This window comes from Malaclemys terrapin, chromosome 13 (genome assembly GCF_027887155.1).
Source record: "Malaclemys terrapin pileata isolate rMalTer1 chromosome 13, rMalTer1.hap1, whole genome shotgun sequence".
NCBI lineage: Eukaryota > Metazoa > Chordata > Testudines > Emydidae > Malaclemys > Malaclemys terrapin.
The window spans coordinates 14634806-14653729 of NC_071517.1; the positions used below are offsets into that span (position 1 = coordinate 14634806).

General features: G+C 42.5%; 2 protein-coding genes across 3 annotated transcripts in view; one reads left to right on the top strand and one right to left on the bottom strand.

Annotated features, from left to right (window-relative positions):
- Positions 1-15684, bottom strand: part of GRB2 (growth factor receptor bound protein 2) — a 78058-nt gene extending 62374 nt beyond the window's left edge. Inside the window, exon 1 of one of the 2 annotated variants that reach the window (XM_054047179.1) lies at positions 15620-15684. The gene's annotated coding sequence lies outside the window, so the exon portion shown is untranslated. Of the gene's footprint in view, positions 1-4204; positions 4313-15619 lie in introns of those variants that run through there. The other variant, XM_054047178.1, reaches the window with a different exon arrangement.
- Positions 15685-18577: 2893 nt separating this feature from the next.
- TMEM94 (transmembrane protein 94) overlaps positions 18578-18924 on the top strand; it is a 95730-nt gene continuing 95383 nt past the window's right edge. Inside the window, exon 1 of the mRNA XM_054047508.1 lies at positions 18578-18650. The gene's annotated coding sequence lies outside the window, so the exon portion shown is untranslated. The remainder of the gene's footprint in view (positions 18651-18924) is intronic.

An 18924-nucleotide genomic window follows, 5' to 3' on the forward strand; every position in this document is an offset into this window, starting at 1 on the left:
ATTGGTCCAATAGACGATATTATCTCACCCACCTTGCCTATACCCTGGGATTGACACAGCTACAACTACACTGCATATAACATACATGTTGACTGTTGCAAGGTGACACTACCTTTATTTTGAATGACAGAACTCAAATGAAAGAGGTCTCTAGGCAGCCACACTAATTAGCAATTGCTAGTTGCTACCTAGAACAAGTTTTTGCTACCTAGCATTCATGACTGTGGGTGAGATTTATCTGAATATCAGGCATAACAGCTACAAGGAAATTAGAGAAGGGTTTTTTTTTATAAATTTGTATAAAGATGATTATGTAGTGAATGTCACCAGAGAGAAAAATTAGAACATGCATCGTATGTCAAAGTCACTCAAGAAACCTTTGCTCCTCACCATTACTATCAAGTAAGGTAGTGTAATTATGTATTTTGCCCAACAGACAATGTATCACAGCATCAGGAACCCCAGAAAACAACTAAAGTGAGTGAAATCATCTGTCAGTCACAATCAGGTTGAACCAGGAAAATAATTCATAAATAAAAAAACCACACACACACCCCTCCAATATATTATATATATTATATATATATATATATATAAACTCAATGCAGATAAAAGCCAGACTTGCTTAGGAAGTGGCTTGTGATAGTCTTTGCCACACCACCAACTAAGTGTGGTTGTGGGTATTTGCTATAGACCAGGTACTGGCACCAGCAGAGATGACAGACATTTTGCAAAGACTAGAGTTTACTTTAATTCCATCAGCAGAGAAAGATAAAAGTACAACGAACACAAGAATACATGTTACTAAAATTAACAGATGGCCTAATAGGAAAAGTGACTAAAATCTTACCAAAGATTTATACCACTAAAATGTTTCTTATATCTCACCTTATTTTAGGGTAGGGCAAGAGATTTCACTCACTCTCTCAATTAAAGCCAGAATGTTTGGGGGGCAGGGAGGAAGGCAGAGAATAGAAAGAAAGGTAACTTCTTATTAGGAATATGAAGTTTAAATCTGGGTTGGAATGTAAGTATTTACAATGCACCAAGCCCACTGTATCTTAGCAGCCATCAAGACTCCTATGAGTCCCTCTGCTGCACTTTTGAAATACCACAAGGGAAGGTAGGATTTTTTATGCTGCTCCTACAGCAGCAAATAGTTCTAAGAGAGCTTCCTTGGTTTTACTCCCCATGCTTGCTCTCCTAGGAAGCAGCAAGGGCAGGAACAGAAACATAGATAGCTGAGGAGGGGGGGAGAGAAATGAGGTCTAGTGGGAGCACCTAATAATTGTGAACTGGATTTGGCCCCATATTCTGATAAACAGTAGAGGAAGTCTACTTCTAGGGAAGGAAAGTGAGGGTGGTGGAGGAGGTTGTGTCATCTTGGAAGACAGACACGCACACGCACACACACACTCCTCAAACAACAGGGGTAGAATGAAACAGGTGAAAGGGGTGAGGCTGTGCATTCATCTCAGTTGCCCAAATAAGTGGCAAGTATCAGAGGGGTAGCCGTGTTAGTCTGGATCTGTAATGGTCCAATACGTCTGTGAGTCTATAAGGTGCCACAGGACTCTTTGTCGCTTTTTATTAAATAAGTAGGTAGAACAGTATGAGCTAAATATAGCAAGGTAGTGTGTAAGTTCAATTTTAAACCTAAAAATGCAAAGATGTTCACAGGTAGAGATGATACCCCAATCTATAAGAACATAGGAATGGCCACACTGGGTCAGACCAAAGGTCCATCTAGTCCAGTATCCTGTCTTCTGACAGTGGCCAATGCCAGGTGCACAGAGGGAATGAACAGAACAGGTAATCATTAAGTGATCCATCTCCTGTCACCCATTCCTAGCTTCTGGCAAACAGAGGCTAAGGACACCATCCCTGCCCATCCTAGCTAGTAGCCATTGATGGACCTATCCTCAATGAATTTATCTAGTTCTTTTTTGAACCCTGTTATAGTCTTGGCCTTCACAATATCCTCTGACAAGGAGTTCCACAGGTTGACTGTGTGTTATGTGAAAAAATAGTTCCTTTTGTTTGTTTTAAGCCTACTGCCTGCTAATTTCATTTGGTGACCCCCAATTCTTGTGTTATGAGAAGGAGTTAATAACACTTCCTTATGTACTTTCTCCACATCAGTCATGATTTTATAGACCTCTATCTATCAATCATTCCCTAACTCTCTTCCTTGGTATTTCAGTTATCCCAAGAATGCTTTGTCAGAGAACTGATCACCACCAGATTTTCAGCCTTAAATAAGCTTCCTGTTTTTCACTGACTACTAGAAGCTGGGATCACTTGATACATTGCCTTATTCTCTTCATTCCCTCTGAAGTACCTGGCATGGGCCACTGTCAGAAGACAGGATATCATGTTAGATGGACCATTGGTCTGACCCAGTATAGCCATTTATATGCTCTTAGATTGCTTTTTCGATAGACCCCATCACACATGTGTTCACTTCAACAGGTGATCCTCCCTGTCTCTCCTCCGGCTCACCAGGGGGGCTCCACTCCAAGCAGCCCTAGTGATCCCAGCTTCTCCTGAGAGCTCCTCTGGCTTCCGGTACAGCCCTAACAGCAGCTCTTGCAAGACTGCCCCCAGCACTAGCAGGGACTAGCGCTGTCAGGGCCACAATGCATACACAGCCTTTCCTGCCATCCTCAGCGGGAGGGCACTTGTGACAGATCCTCTTTTTTCTATAGCTTCCTCATTTTTCCCCCATTGACATTACTTCTTAAATCAAGTGCAAAATAACTATTTAAAAATCACCAGGTATTCTAAAATGCTTTAATACAAGATGATGTCATCTTAAGAGACAAAATGAAAGTGATTCAATAACCATCTGTTTTGTGCAAAATTTTGACTGCCAAGAGGTTTGCTTAGAAATGAGTGAATACAGGTAGCAATTTGTTTGTAGGAGAAAGCGGAGATGTTCCCCACTCCCAATCTTTGCTCCCTGGCTGTTAAGTGTTCAATCATTTCCCAAACAGGGGATGAATTCCCCTTCTCTATATTTTGCTCTTTTATTTCCTGAGTAGGTTACATTATTTACCTTACTCCATAATTGAGACCTCTGTGTGACTTCCTCCACTTCTAGGAGTTTCACAAACAATTTACTTAAGACAAGGTGTATGACCTGTTTCTTAAAACTGTATGAAAAAAAACACACCCACAGACCTCAACCAGGAAGTGACAAAACACCACAACACCCCTTCCTCCCCCCCGCCCCCCCCCCAAAAACAATACCACATGGACAAAGAGAGAAAAATCTGAAATACCTCTCCCTACCTCCACCCCAAAGACCATATGTGAAGCATGAGTTTATGGACTCTATCAGAAGTGGTAAACATTCACACCTTCCAGACCAAAAACCTTCCCATAACATTTTATCATCAGAACTGGCCTGAAATCACATTGAGTCCCAACTGAATATCAAAAATGGGCCCATGCACCCAACATAAGATAAGGCAAACTACAACACTTAGCAAGCCTACAAATTGCTATAGGGAAACTGGCCCATGATTTCCCTCTCAAACCAGTTCCACCCTCAGAAGAGTACTGAACTGGCAGTAGGGTTCATCTTTCCGGTAATTCACCTGGAACTAGGAGATGAAAAAAAAAAAAAAACCCAGGACAGTATTTGCATCTATTACTTGGGTTGGACCAACCTTGCTGCTTTCAATTAAATCCCTGCTCCAATGAGAAGCTTCTAGCTGCAATTAAGAAATGACAGGAGCTGCAGAGGCATAAGGCCCGCAGCTCTGGGACTAAGGAGGTGAGCACGGCGGAAATGCCCAGAGGCATGGCTCTATGATGTCAGCCTCCCCCCTGCCCCCGCCGGGCATGGCACTGGGAATGGGTCAAGTCCTGGAGAAGAAGTGTCCGGTTCCCAAAACGCTAAGGGTTTCAGGGGACCAGTGACAGGGCGGTCATATGCGTGAGGCAACGGCCCTAGGAGCCGGGGGGCAGCGGCAGGGTCCCTGGGGGGCACGGGGCAGCAGCAGGGTCCCTGGGGGCCGGGGCCTTGACCTCCCACACCCGGTCGGGGGGCGGACCCCCGGGGCGGAGGCCCTGGGAAACGCCTCTGCCCCCGATGCGGAGTCCACGGCCAGGCGGGTGGCTCTGAAGGCGGCGCCACGGGGCCCGTCCGAGCCCCGCGTGCCGGCGCCCCCCGGCAGGGCCTCCCCGTCCCACTCACCGTGTGGTGCTGGGGCTCCGCTCCGAGCGGCCCCGCCGATCCCAGCTTCGCCCGAGCGCCCCTCCAGCTTCCGCTACAGCCCTCCCAGGAGCTCTCGCGAGACTGCCCCCAGCACCGGCAGGGCCTAGCGCTGGCAGGGCCACAACGCATGCGCAGCCTGGCTCGCCACCCGCGGCGGGAGGGCACTTGTCCACAAGCCCGCATGCGCGCTGCTTTGCTGGTCTAGCTCTGCTAGCCTTGAGGTGTGTGGTACTAGCGCGGTACATGTCAGTGCGCAAGCGCAACATCGGCTGCGTTACTGACGCTGCTGATACCAGTACGCCTGCGCAGGACCTTGCCCGACCCAGTGCAGTAGGCTATAGAGTCTCCAATAAGGCAGGGTCTTATTGTGCTGGACATGGTACAAACACAATTGGTCCCTATCCTGAGGAGCTGACAGGCTCAAGACAAGTGTCCCACGAAGGGTGGCGAGAGGGATACAGTCAGACAGGTTTAATAGAGATATGTATTTGCATTTTTATTACAGATTAAATGCCAGTTCTCCCTATCTGACCCTCATCTCAGCCATCATCTACTGGTAGATTTCTCACAGGCATCACAGCAGAAATGGGTTGTGAGGAGAGGTTTGAAGGAGGGGGAAAAAGCAGGGGCCCTATAGAGGGCAGTGGCAGCACTCTCCAGGCAGAAGGGGCAGCATGGAAAAAGGCACAGAGACTTCCCATGAGAAGCTGACAAACCGGTGAATAAAGCTGGTGTCCTTGGCAGAAGCGTGGAGAGGATACAAGTTGGGAAGAGACAAGCTGGCAGGTAGAGGGGGTCAGAGCTGTAGAGGATAAGGAGTTTGAATTTTATTTGGTGAAGCAGAAGAAACCAGGGGTGTGATTCAGAGACTGGTGTGGTCAAGTCACCTCACCCTTCTGTCCTAGTGTCCCCATCTGTAAAGGGGATTAATAATATTTATCCACACATCTTCCAGGGGTGTTCTGAAGATTTAATAGTTAATGTCGGTACAATGTTTTAAACAATGAATGTTTATTATAAAACACCACAAAAATGCTAAGTACTCTGAATAATAAGGCTCTAGCTGTTTCAAATGGGGCATACAGCATTAGTGGGGACTTTTGCAAATGTTGGCCTTAATCCCTCTGTGCCTCAGTTCCATATCTATAAAATGGGGGTAATATTTCTCTCACAGTGGAGTTGTGGAGATAAATTCATTACAGTTGGTGAAGCATTTAGAAACTATAGAAAAGCCAATGAGAACATTAATAATATATTCACAGCAGAGGTGGGATGGTGTGTAGTAAATAAGATATGAGCAACACATTGAATTATGAGGACAAAAAGAAACATTGTATAGCTATCCATTCAGTGAGTACCATCCATCTTGTGCATTTAGTGAAGCAGGGGTCTCATGGAAAAATTGAATGTGATCATGTAATTAAAGAGTGCTTCATGATGCATATGCACAAGAGAGCAGAATTCTTTCTCTCTCTGCTTGCTTTTTTTTGGGTAATATAATTTTTAAAAAATTAATTACAGTATACCTTGAAGCAGTTGCCTAGGTAAAAGTCTGGCTTGGAGTCCTTGACAAAGCCAACCCTTTTTAGAAGAGTTAGTTTTTCTCTTGCTGTCAAATGAGAAGGCTCCTTTTAAAAACAGAAGCTTTTTTACAGCTGTACTCCTACTGCCATGGTCCTGGTGCACGGAGGCAGCCCTTCAGTCCTTATCAATCAGTTTTTGGAGGTAGTTATTAACTAGAGACCAAATAGAGAGGACTTTTTTTCAGGATTCCAGGTCTGTGAATGTGGGTTCTAGGTGTGGCATACATGGTATTAACTAGAGATGAGCCCATGCTGCAGCATTCAGACCTAGGTTTACCCAAATGTCAGGGTGCCCTGGGTGCAAGTTTTTCATTCAAGTCCCTCTCTAGTGTTGGAATAGATATTGAATGTTTTAATTTGTATTTTTAATGATTATGTATCACAGAAAGTCATATATTCTGAGTTTACAATGAGGCTGGACAGCATTGGCCTTTTTACACCTGTAGGTCTGTTGGTCTCCCTGTGAATATACTGGAAAGATTACAGATCCATACATGAAAGAGTAGGCTAGCATATCAAAATATGCCTCCTAAAATGGATCATGGATGTTTTCCTCCTCAGTTGTGCTTCTGCAAAGATCCAGTCTGCTAATGTGTCAATTCTAAATGTTTGAGCAGTTGGAGACAAATTCTGGGATTATTTGGAGATGAAGGTTTGTGCCTTAAATCAATGGAAAGACAACTCCCCCCTCAGAACAACACTATCCTTCAAGGGCTTTAATTTCCTCTTGCTCTAGGTTGGACTCACACCTTCCCCCTACCACACACAGGCTTTTAATTGGGAATTATTCAAATGCTGAACTGGAGAGGTGAGTGGAATGAATGTTATGGAGGTTGAGGGTATTCCAAATGTTGTTGCAATTATTATCCCGCATTTTACATATAAAGCAGTCCTAGAGGTTAAGTGACATCCAAGATCATATAATGAGTCAGTGCCACAATCAGGGAATAGAATCCAAGAGCCCTAGTTCTCAGTCCCCAACATTAGGCACTAGAGCACACTATAAAGTCTCTGGTTTCATGTGTGATCTCAAAGTGGCAATTTGGGAATCTTGTGAGAAGATGCCATATCAGTTATAGAAAAGGAAAAAAATATAGCAGGTATTAACTAGCTGGAAAAAGAGGTAGATCTAGCCAACAGCTGACAGTTGTAAAATGGTTGCTTTAGGGGTGCAGCTGCTTGCCTTTGCTCCAAAAAGGCATTGGGGGGGGGTCTTATAAGAGGGCAAACCTGTAGTAAGAAGAGTTAATAGGAAGTCAGAGGATTGTAAGGAAGGTGCTGTTGATAAAGGAATTGCTTTGGTATTTGTTTATCCTATACTGATTAACTGAGTAGGTACTAACAGTATACATACTAGTCAATGGATAGTGGTGTTTTTTGTTTTGGCTTTAGGTAGTGTAGTATTCTCTTGTAACTACAGTGGGGAAGAGAGAGAGTGCTGCTATAGTTAAAATGGAAATCCTGGCCCAACCTTAATGAGTAAAAAGGAGAGTCTGTGACTGTGTCTAAAGGATCAGTTTTCAGAATTTTATTGTAGTTTATGAATTGCTTGAATATTCTATGGTAGTTTGTCATGATAAAGTGTAATCTCAATTAGTTATGACTATTTTAAGAACTGCCATCTGAGTAAAATTTGTCTAATGTCTGACATTTCCTTTGGATCCCTTTTTAAAATGTCCTAGAACAGTCGGGGGTATAAAATTAAATGTGTGATTCTTTGCTATGAATAGATTGGAAGAATGTTTGTTGAAAGGTGAAACATATTTTTGTATAAACAGTTATTTCAGGCTTAAAATTACTATTTGGAATGTTGACACAATGTTACTGAGCAAGGTCAACATTGTTACTGATGACATATGGTATAATGGTAGCATAGGTGATATGTTGATACATTGTTACTGTAGACACAAGTCATAATTCGGATATGCATCCGAAGAAGTGGGCTGTAGTCCACGAAAGCTTATGCTCTAATAAATTTGTTAGTCTCTAAGGTGCCACAAGTACTCCTGTTCTTTTTGCGGATACAGACTAACACGGCTGCTACTCTGAAACAAGTCATAAAGACAGCATTAGTGTTCTTTTGACACAATGTGTTTGTCCTAAGTCTGTTAATATATGAGACCTATTGCTAGGGCCCTACCAAATTCATGGTTCATTTTGGTCAATTTCACAAACATAGGGTTTTAAAAATTGTAAATTTCATTATTTCAGTTATTAACATTTGAAATTTCAGGGTGTTGTCATTACAGGGGTCCTGACCCCAAAAGGAGTGTGTGTGTGTGTGGGGGGGGGGTGTCGCAAGGTTATTGTAGGGAGGGTTGTGGTACTGCTATCTTTACTTCTGCACTGCTGCAGGCGGCAGTGTTGTCTTCAGAGCTGAGCAGCTGGAGAGCGGTGGCTGCTGGCCGGGAGCCCAGCTTTGAAGGCAGAGCTGCCACCAGCAGCAGCGCAGAAGCAAGCATGGTATGGTATTGCCGCTCTGACTTCTGTGCTGCTGCTTGTGGGGCACTGCCTTCAGAGCTGGGCGCCTGGCCAACAGCCGCCACTCTCCGGCCGCCCAGCTCTGAGGCAGCACAGAAGTAAGGTGGCAATACCATGATCCCCCTAAAATAACCTTGCGACCCCCCTGCAACTCCCCTTTGGGTCAGGACCTCCAATTTGAGAAATACTGGTCTCCCCTGTGAAATCTGTATAGTATAGGGTAAAAGCACACAAAAGACCAGATTTCATGGGGGGAGGGGACAGATTTCATGGTCCATGATGCATTTTTTATGGCCGTGAATTTGGTAGGACCCTACCTATTGGTTACTACTACACTTCAGGATTTCAGAAGACACAATTGTAACCCAACCTAACACAGTGTGGCTTTGTCCCTCTGTAGGCCTAGACCACAGATTGTGGTTTTTGAGTCTGCTTCTGCCTTTGAAGTGGTCCTTTCTCTCCAGCGATAGAGGCTTATGCTGTTAGACCCAGAGCTGCCAGGTTCACTACTATATAATGGAATGATTCTGGATGTAGGGTTGACTGGGATGCAACTTTTCCTAAACTACTAGAAGTTGGAACTCATGCTGCATGTCATTCAAAGGTTAACTTTCTCTAGAGTTGCAGTAAATTCATGAATTTAGCCTAGGGCCTTTCTTAATATACCCGGTCCCTGAGTAAGTATCTCCATAGTGTACTACAGAAGATGTACAGTTCATGCTCCTGAGTTTTGCCACTACATCAGTGCTGCTGAGCGCACTAAACATACTACTTCTGTGGAATGCTAATGTGACTGGCTACAACTAACTAGCAAGATATTCTAGACCCGCTTTCTTTGTTTTGTTTTAAATTAGTGGGAAAATGGCCTGTTACTCCATCTTGCTGAGAGAGAGCGACTCATTAAACTTCCAAGCCAGTGTTAGAAGCTAGCTCAAAAGTGGCATAGCTTGAATTGGAGCCCAGAGGCCTCAGCCTCAAATAAGGCAGCAGCTGGGAGTCTTTGTCTGCCACAGTGGTGGGGAAAGCATTGGAATTAAAGGAGAGGTGTAGTCAGAAATATAAATGTGCTTCTTAAAGAAAAAAAAACTTAATAACCCACATATTTGCTGTCTGTGTGTCGTTTACTCCTATCTGTTCCATCTAATGACAACCATAGACTTTTAGACCTAAGGAACGGATATGTCTGTTCCCTCTACTACCAAACATAGGCCTTTAGACCTATGGAACTGATACATCTCTGAAAGAGGAAGCTAGAGTGTGTTCTACCTCATGCATTATCAGCAAAAAAATAATTAACAAGGTTATGGTTGTAGAATCTTGCAGTGGTGATGTTGCAAGAAGCAACATCCCATTGGGGCTGTCAGATCACCAAGTGGAGTAGCAGGGCTGCAGCCAGATAAGTACACAAAACTGACCTGGAAAAGTAATTTAAGGTTGAATGTGGAACCCTGATTCTTGCTGCTTGGTAAGATGGAAAAGGAGATCACTAGCATTGTCTGGAGCAAGATCAGCTGTCTGCAAACTGGCGCTGTAAAATGAGAAGTAGTTAGGGAAAAACTTGGTCTGTCTGGATAGGGCATTGGACTTGGGAGTAAAAGAGCTGGATTCTACTCCTATCTCTGCCAGTGACTTGTTGTGTGAACTTGGGCAAGTCACTTCACTGCTCTGTACATCTGTTTCTCCTCCCATTCTTTGTCTTGTCTATTTAAATTGTAAGCTCTTGAAGGCAGGGACTATTTAATGTTTGTATAGTTCCTGTGCAACTGATTTTAGTTGGGACCTCTAGGTGCTACTCTAATACAAATAATGATGGGAAGCAGGCTATTGGCTATAGGTGGTAGGAACTATCAGCAATAATCAAAGACAGATTTAACTGGGAAGAACTCTGGGAGAGAGAACATTTATTCTATTGCCATTTACTGTAGTTCTAGGACAAAACTTTGAGTGGTTGCCCTACAGTTCCTTCCTGTTGCCTCTACATTTAGCGCTGCTACAACTATCTTCACAAATAGTGAAAGACTATGCTCAAAAATTATTTTTAGTTGCTTGTTGCTTTTTAAATTTTGAACATATTTTTCCTTATCTCAGCAAAGGCACCAGTCCTCAATTAGCCCTACATCCATACCAGTTTTATTATAACCACATTTAAAATTAAATGGTGGTTAAAATATTTTTTACTGTTGGAATTCTTTCTCTCCCCCCCCTCCACTCCCCCCACACACACATGTAACTTGAAAACAGCTGAAGGGATTTTAATCAAGCTTTCAAAAAAAAAACCCAAAACCAACAACTTTAGGCAGAGCCCATACACTGAATACTACATCCCAAAGGACAAATGTTCAGGACAAGTGTGAATATAATAGAAAGTGTTTTTCTGCCTTAGTTATGGTGAGGGTTACCATTACTTGCTTTAATACTACCCAGGAGAGGATAGGGATATAGCAAGGAATAAAGAAGTGAAGCTCCTGGGGAAATGTCTGGGCCAAAATCAGCACTGTCAGAAGCAGTGGTGCAAGTTACACATCTGCAGCCCAATCATTCCATTAATTGCAATTATGAATATAACAAGTCAATGGGGATGCTCACAAGTAACTGATGTGACTGCAAGTAAGTCTATCAGAAAAAGTGTGTAAGTGGTGAATGCATTGACTTGGCATTCAGCAGATTTTCAAAATGAGGGCCTAGGTAATGAAAGGAGTTGTAACAAGAAAAGCAGCTAACGGGCATGTATCATAAAACAGCACCCCACATGTGCACCTGCATCTGTATTTGTACTCCTGCACTTTAACTATGTCCAGACCATACTCAATGCTCCTGGAGCCAAATTCAGACTTGATGTAAGCAGTTAGAAATCTCAGTGATTACAATGGAAGTTTACAGGCTTATGTCAGGGGCTGTATTTGGCCTCCATAGGATACCAAGCTGGTACAAGTTACACTTGTTTTTGCACACCACTCTCCTCCTAAATGCTAACACGCAAATTACACTGCTTTGCAACTTACATTAACATGTAACTCACATCACCATTTATGTCACAGCTGAATTGTCTTGAAGGCTTCTGATCTCTTGAGAGAGTACCTCCAGCATCTTCCAGGGTCCTTTAGCCACAGATTATATCAAAGATGAAAGGGTGCTGGCGTAGTTTACTTGGCCAGTGCAGCGATTTCCCCTGAGAATTGCTAGCCAACTAGACTTCCCCCTCCAAGCTGTCTATAGCATGGCTTTCTGACATGGTTTATGTAAAATAAAACTTGTTGAAACCCTAAACTAGATTGTTTCAGTCCTAACATGGACAGGAACTCAGTGGCCCACAGAACTGTTAAATTGATTAATTCTGTTCTGCACCATACAGGCTCAATGAAAACTTCCCTAGAGAAAGTTACAAGAATGGGAGATGAGAGCAAAATTTAGTTTTCTACCTAGACTGCAATTAGAGAGAGGAGGAAGAAAATGGCTGATGAAATGTAGTTTTTAATCTTCTATCATTGATGTGTATTTAAAGTACAGGAATAGTTCAATATCTGATGCAGCCTTCATCAGGGGACTATATTCTACTTTGGAAGGGGAATGGTTTGGATTATCTAAATAGTCTTTTCTACCTTGGGCTTCTGTGGTTTATATGTTTAAAATTACTGCTCTTATTGTGTGGCAACATATTAAATCTCAGTAGGTATGGGGAACTAAGCTCTGCATCATCTTGGATCTTCCTATAGAATTAAGTATATGTTAGTTGAGAAGTATGTATATTTCATATCTCTAATATGAGCTACGGAGAGGTCTTATGAAGCTAAACACAGGAATGGCTGCCAGGAACTTGTGATTTATTATAATGGAGATATCCCATCTCCTAGAACTGGAAGGGACCTTGAAAGGTCATCGAGTCCAGCCCCCTGCCTTCACTAGCAGGACCAAGTACTGATTTTGCCCCAGATCCCTAAGTGGCCGCCTCAAGGATTGAACTCACAACCCTGGGTTTAGCAGGCCAATGCTCAAACCACTGAGCTATCCCTCCCCCCTGGATTTCTAATCCAGCTCCACCACTAAATTCTCTCTCTATACTGCAGTTAATCAGCCATGGTTGGCCTGTGTCAGCTGAGTTGGGCTTGGGCTACAAGGTTGTTTAATTGCAGCATAAACATTTGGGCTTGAGCTGGAGCCTGGACTCCATGAGGGGGAAGGGCCCCAGAGCCCAAGCTCCAAACCGAGCCCAACTGTCTACACTGCATTCAATAGCTCTAAAGCCTGAGCCCCGTGAGCCTGAGTTAGCTGACATGGGCTAATTGAGGGTGTTTAATTGCAGTGCAGACATACCCTCTGTGGCCCTGGGTAAGTCACTTGAATTTTCTGCTTTAGTTTCCTCATCTCATCTGTAAAATGGGGGTAATATCTATCTCACAAGTGTTTTAATCTATAAAATGTCCTCCCACAGAGAGAGGAGGGAAGCACTTTACTCCTCTGCTAGAGCCCTCCAAAAATCTCCTTTCTATAATCTTCACCCTCATCCATAATACTGCTGCCAGTCTCCTCACAAGTCAGAACCTGTCACCCACAGAAACTGTAGTGCGAGTGGCTTAATGGGTAAGGCTCCTTAAAGCGGAGACTGTGGCCTTGAGTCAGCTAGAGTGGAGTCTCTTAAAAGCACCTGGTGCTATACAAATTATAAAATACATGTAAATGCCAATTATCTGGCTCAGAAGACACTTCCAGATTTCAAAACAACTTTTTTTTTAAACAACATTCTGAGTTTGGGGAGAATATTTCCATATATCAGATCATCCAAATCATATATAGACTGGTTTCTGATAACCAGTATTTGCATGTAATAAACTCTTTGAAGAAACTGAAGAAGAAAGATGTATTTTTCCCAAGAAAATGATTCAGGCAAACTGCTGTGCAGAATGTAGAGTGGGTGTGGATAATCCTTTGACATACCCCAGATAATTTTTCTAGTAAGCTAAAAGTTTCATGCCATAACATTATTCTGGCAGCTATAGGAGAAGCTGTGACCCGCCTTATACCTCTGTGTCTACAGGAGAAGAAGAAATAAACTGGGTGAGGCAAATATGGGAATGCTGGGAATGTAGGCACAGCAAATAGGGAATGCTGGGAATGAGATAGCAGAGATTCTTGTTGCAAGAACATCATCTTTTTTGCCTCTTCCCTCCCACTTCAATCCCTGAGCTAGCATCAGCATGAAAATCAAGCTCTTACAGCCTACATGTCCCAATCTGAAGCCCTTCTATTAATGGCTCATTTGGTCCTTAAATGAGAATCTACTTTTTAAAAATTGTCCAGAGCTGCAGGTGTCTCATAAAATATCCCTCATGCCATAGAAAATACTGCATATTTCCCATACACTTTCAGCCTAGTTCCGAGAGTCACTAAGTACCCCTATTTCCCACTGAAATCTGTGTCTCTCAGGATGAGGCCATGTGCAAACTTGGGGATGCTGTTTTTATAATAGAACACATGCGTTATGTAGCACCAATATGTTGCCCTTCTGTAGCCCCCTGAATTTTAAAAAACAATAATTAATGAAAGGTCACCATTGAGTAATTTAGGCCCCAAGCTTAGTTTTTGTAACATTTTACATTAACATTTACAAAATCTAATATTAATACAGATATTATCCTGATTTTTTAAAAATTAAATTAAAACAGATTTTGGGGTCTGGATTTAAACATTCCCCTGCAGTATCTGCAGCCTATGCATTGCAGGATTATGCTAATGCAAGAGAACCAGACAATGGAAACTGCTAGACAGAAAAAAGAAAGTGACTAATCTGTTTCCACTGTCCATGCGGAGAAAAGCAAAGTAATAAACAGATAGCACAATTGATGACCTACAAATGAGATGTTTAAAATTCTTTCAGTTTTTAATAATCTAAATTAGTAGTAACACATATAAGGACGGAGAGAGAGAGAGTGTGTGTGTGTGTGAGAGAGAGAGAGAGAGATTTAACCTGATATTGTCCCTGCAAGTATTATTATTCTACAAATGGGAAATTGAAGCAAAGAAAGGTTAAGGGACTTGCCCAATGTCTTACACTAAGTCAGTGTCCAAACTGGCAATAGAATCCAAAATTCCTGACTTCTAGTTCATTGTTCTAACCATTAGACTACTCTCTCCCTTAGGAAATCTAAGTCATTACCACAGTCTGTTTTTTTAATGGGTCCATCCAAGTGTAGTAAACAAATGTTGGTGCTTGTGAACCAGACAGAGCAGCCAATCTGCCAAGATTATGCTCCTCAAATGTAACAGTTACAGATGTCAAGAGTGCTTGTAAAGCAGCTTAAACATCACCTGCAATAAACAGGGATTGTTCTGACTTTTACAGGCCAGAAAACAAAACTCAGACAGGCCTCTAAATCAGAAAATAAATAAATAAATCAGGAGCCTTGCAATGAAGCCGTGAGAGCTGGGAAGAATGTAATAAAGGCAGATTCTCTGCCTTACTACGTGTGTTTCTATGGTCACAAAGAGAAGAAAGGACATGATTGCTGTAAAAATTAGAACCTTGTGGCCAGTATTGCTATACCTGGGACCCAGAATGCACAATAAGAGTTAGCCATTGCTGACGTTAGGAAACAAAACAATTAAACAAGAGTTGGCTAGCCCCTAAAGAATCTATTTATAACTCTGGAAGAACCTGTAAAAGGGAATTGGGTATAGCTAGAGTGTGCCATCTCCCTTTCTTTAGTACAAAAGGGCCTCTGCTTTCCTCCTTTTACCCAGTTTAATCATCTGTCACTTTCACTACAGCTTGGAATAGTCAGTTAAATTTCCTTTCATGAGAAAAACAAAGCAGATTCTGTTTTTTAGTAAAGCCATAAAAAAGCAGAATACACATCTAATATGGAGCATGTAATATGTATATGTACCTTCTATATAAATATACATTAAGTTAAATATAATTGGGAAAAAAACACAACACCCTGTAATCAGTGTTGCCCAGATGAAATGAATATTTTCCAACTGCTGCCCACCATCACCCTTAGATGGTATTAGTCAACTCTTGTATATTTTTTTTTAAGTAACCCCTTTCCAATCACTTTTTCATTTAATTTCTCTCATCATCATACAAACTTCAAAATATTGTCATTTTCTAACATCTGACATAAAACATATAGAAAAAATTAGCCAGAGCAATTAATTATTTTTTGAATGTAAGAATTCCCCTCTACCAGTTTTAAGTTATTTTAAATTATTTTGCCTTATTGCTTATACATGCTACACAATGAAACATTTGATTAAAAACCTCTTCAATGCCTTGCTACAGAGCTCCAGACACAGTAAAAGAGAAAAGGAAAGGACATTTTGCATACAGTACCTGCTTTAAAGTGCTCCCACTCAAATTCTCATTTCAGCACTACCAGCAGCAGCACATTCTGACTGGGGCTGACTGAAAGGCACATGCAGAGAGGTCAAATAGTTCCCTTGGAACTGTCGCCTATTGCAAACCATTCAGAAGGCGGAAGCTTACTGCAAATTGAGCTGTAGCTCTATCAGCACATATGTTATCATCCCAAGAGGAGATAGTGTATCCCTACACCAAAGGCACTAGGAGCATGAATACAATATTTTCAGACTGTGCATATCGGCTTGCAGTAATGAAACAATTACCACTAATTCCTATTACATGCACATCTTCCCTACCACAATGGCGCTGCAGGCCTGTATGAAGTGAGTCAATAACAAAAAGAAAAGAAAAAGCATTTTGTAAATAGTTTTAGCAGCTAATTTGGAAAGTTATAGTAACTTGCTTAGCCATCCTGTTCTATACCCCTATATAAATATTGCAATGTTCTAGAGCAATCATCTAAAACCACTATTATAAGCCATAAAATTTGAGACCACTATTCTAGAATATTATAGTCTTTTTACAAAATAAAGATAAAAATCAGGAAATAGTTTTAAAGCTAAGCCACAAATAAATCAGTGTATCCCATTGCAGAACAGGTCTGTGTTCTGTGGGTTTTCAAGTACTCTAAACAATTGGCATGATTTTCTTTTAATCTCAGTTGACAATGATTCTTGATTAGGTATTTTCTATTCAGTTTTCCTTCTCTATCCCAATTCAGGAATAGGTAGGAATGAAGTGCCCTTTCTTTGAATTTCTTTCTTAATCCTTCAGAAATTACAGGAGGGTTTAATTCCTGTGGGTTCCTGCTCTTCAGACCATCTTTATAATAATAATATTGTATTTCCATAATGCCGTTCATCCAAGAATCTCAAAATGCTTTAAAAACATTATTCGATTCAGTCTCCAAACAACCCCAAGTGCTGGATATTATTAGACTTATTTTATATATGGGGAAACTGAGGCACAGAGACATTAACAGTCCAATCCATTAACCCCTCTGAGTGCAGAATTCCTGTTGACATCAATAGAAATTCCATATATGGAGTGTTTGTGGGATAAGGCCTATTAGTGAATTGTCCAAGATCACACAGTGAATCAGTCTCTGAGCCAGGATTAGAACCCCAAAGCCCTGACTCTGGTCCCCTGCTCAGTATCTACTTTCAACCTGACCTTTATTTAGAAAATATCTACAACTTAAATGTACTTAATTTATTTAAAAAAATCAAAAGAGGAACTAAAAAGATGCACATGTAGCATTAAGTACATCTCATTATCTTACACTGTTACAGCTCTTGTCCTCCTATACCCTCTTCACTTCCCTTTGCTTGTCATTTCCTGATGTTATGTATAATCTACATTGTAAAATATTCAGAAATCTGAATTTTATTTGCATCTAAAGCACCACGTGCATTTATGATGCCATGTAAGTACAGTAGAATCCTGATTGTTTTCCTAACTGCTTGGGCTCCACCAAATTGGTTTGGGTAACTAGGGGTTCAGAAAAATTTGAGTTTATGGGCCTCATTCATCAGCCTTCCAATTTACAGCCAGGTGCCTAAATTCAAGTGTGCTGAAGTTAAACTTCTATGGAACTCTTAAGATCTGCAAGTATTTAACTCCAACACTATAGAAGTTAGGTGTTCCGCAGAACTGAAGCTTGGCCGCTTATAATTTACCATATTCCTGTCTCAAACTCCTTGCTTAATGGCCAACACATTTGTAGTTCAGAAAGAAGGCTTCAATTATGAAGGTTCAGTAAATCAGGATTCTACTGTAATAAATAATACTATAAATCACCACATCAACCTGGCTTTGATATTTGCAGGATTGTTCCAATTTTATTTTCAGACTTGAGAACATCCCCATTAGCCTTTCAAAAACATGAAGTGGAATCAAAAGAGGGGATAATGGTGGCTGAGGACATTTAAAATGAGAGAGAGAGAGAGAGAATGTGTTTGTTTTAAAAACAGCCAACCCATCACAAATTCAACATTATGTGTAAAGCTTTCTATAGCTAAATAAAATATACTGTCTCTCTCCCTGCCCCTCACTTCCTCCATTTCCTTTTAAAGATCCTCATTCTTTAGGTTTCCATTTAGATGGACTTGATTTTTTTTTTCTGATTTGGCTTGATTTCCCTTGTTTTTTAAACCTGCAGTGCTTTCTCGTTTCTTCTCTGTGCCACACTCTCCTCCTTTATTCTTTCGCCTCTAGATTCATCTCCCTTTGCAGTCCCCTTAGCAGGGACCTCCTTTGCTCTCTAAACTCAGCAATGAGGATGTTGCAGAGGTACATCTGTAGGTGTCACCCTCCATATGCAACGATTTGATGACCTTGTGCGAATGACCCACAAAGTGGTGCTTGCTACTTTAACTTGCTTCGAGTTGACAATATGCTCAGCGCTGTGCAAGGCGCAGGACACGCTCCCCGCTATGAAGAACCCGTTTGTGGGGTGTTCACTCCCCATGGGATATTGTCCTGGCCCTGTCACGGTGTTGTGGCATTATAGTGCCTCCTGCATATTGGCGGCAGCCGCAATGCTGCCTCTTGCAATAAGCGCAGGAGGTGGCAGCCTTTAGGGCCCGGGGCTCTGCCCTGCAGTTCTCCAGAGCACGCACAAACCCCTACGCGATGCTCAACGAGCTGCTCCAGTTGCAATCCATGGGCAGCAGCCCAAAGCTTTACCAGCACCAGACAGCTTCAGCACAGACCAGCTTGAAGAAAGGGCGGATGTACATCGTCTTGCTTTATCCGCATCGGACCTATCACAGTGCGGCCTACCGCAGCCCGCGCGGGATCTGACCAACCAGACGACGGCGTCTTGAGACGTGCCTGAAGTCGCACGCCTGGTACCTTGAAAAAAAAAAGGTGTATTTGCCAGTAACAAAGATGGCGGTTCTATCGCTGTTGGAGTAGGTGGCGTGAGGCGCTGGCGGGGCGCCCTGAGGAGCTGCTCAGCGCGCCCGAGGGGGGACAGGGAAGAGTTCAGGGAAGGCCGGTAAGTACTGTGCAGGCAGCGGAATGACCAGTTGACCGACCTGGCCAGGGAGCAGCACAGAGGAGATTCCCCTTCTCTCCCCACTGGACTCCCTGGGAGCTGGGGCTGCCGGGGTGGGCGCTGCTCTCCCCGGGGGCGGGGGGGGGCTAGTTCCAGTTTGGCTGTGTTCACTTCTCGCTACCTTACTGGGCTCCCTGTGACCTAGGGGACTGGAGAAGGGGTTGCCAGGTTGGGAGCTGCCTGGGTGTCACATTGTGGGGATTAGCCACAGTTT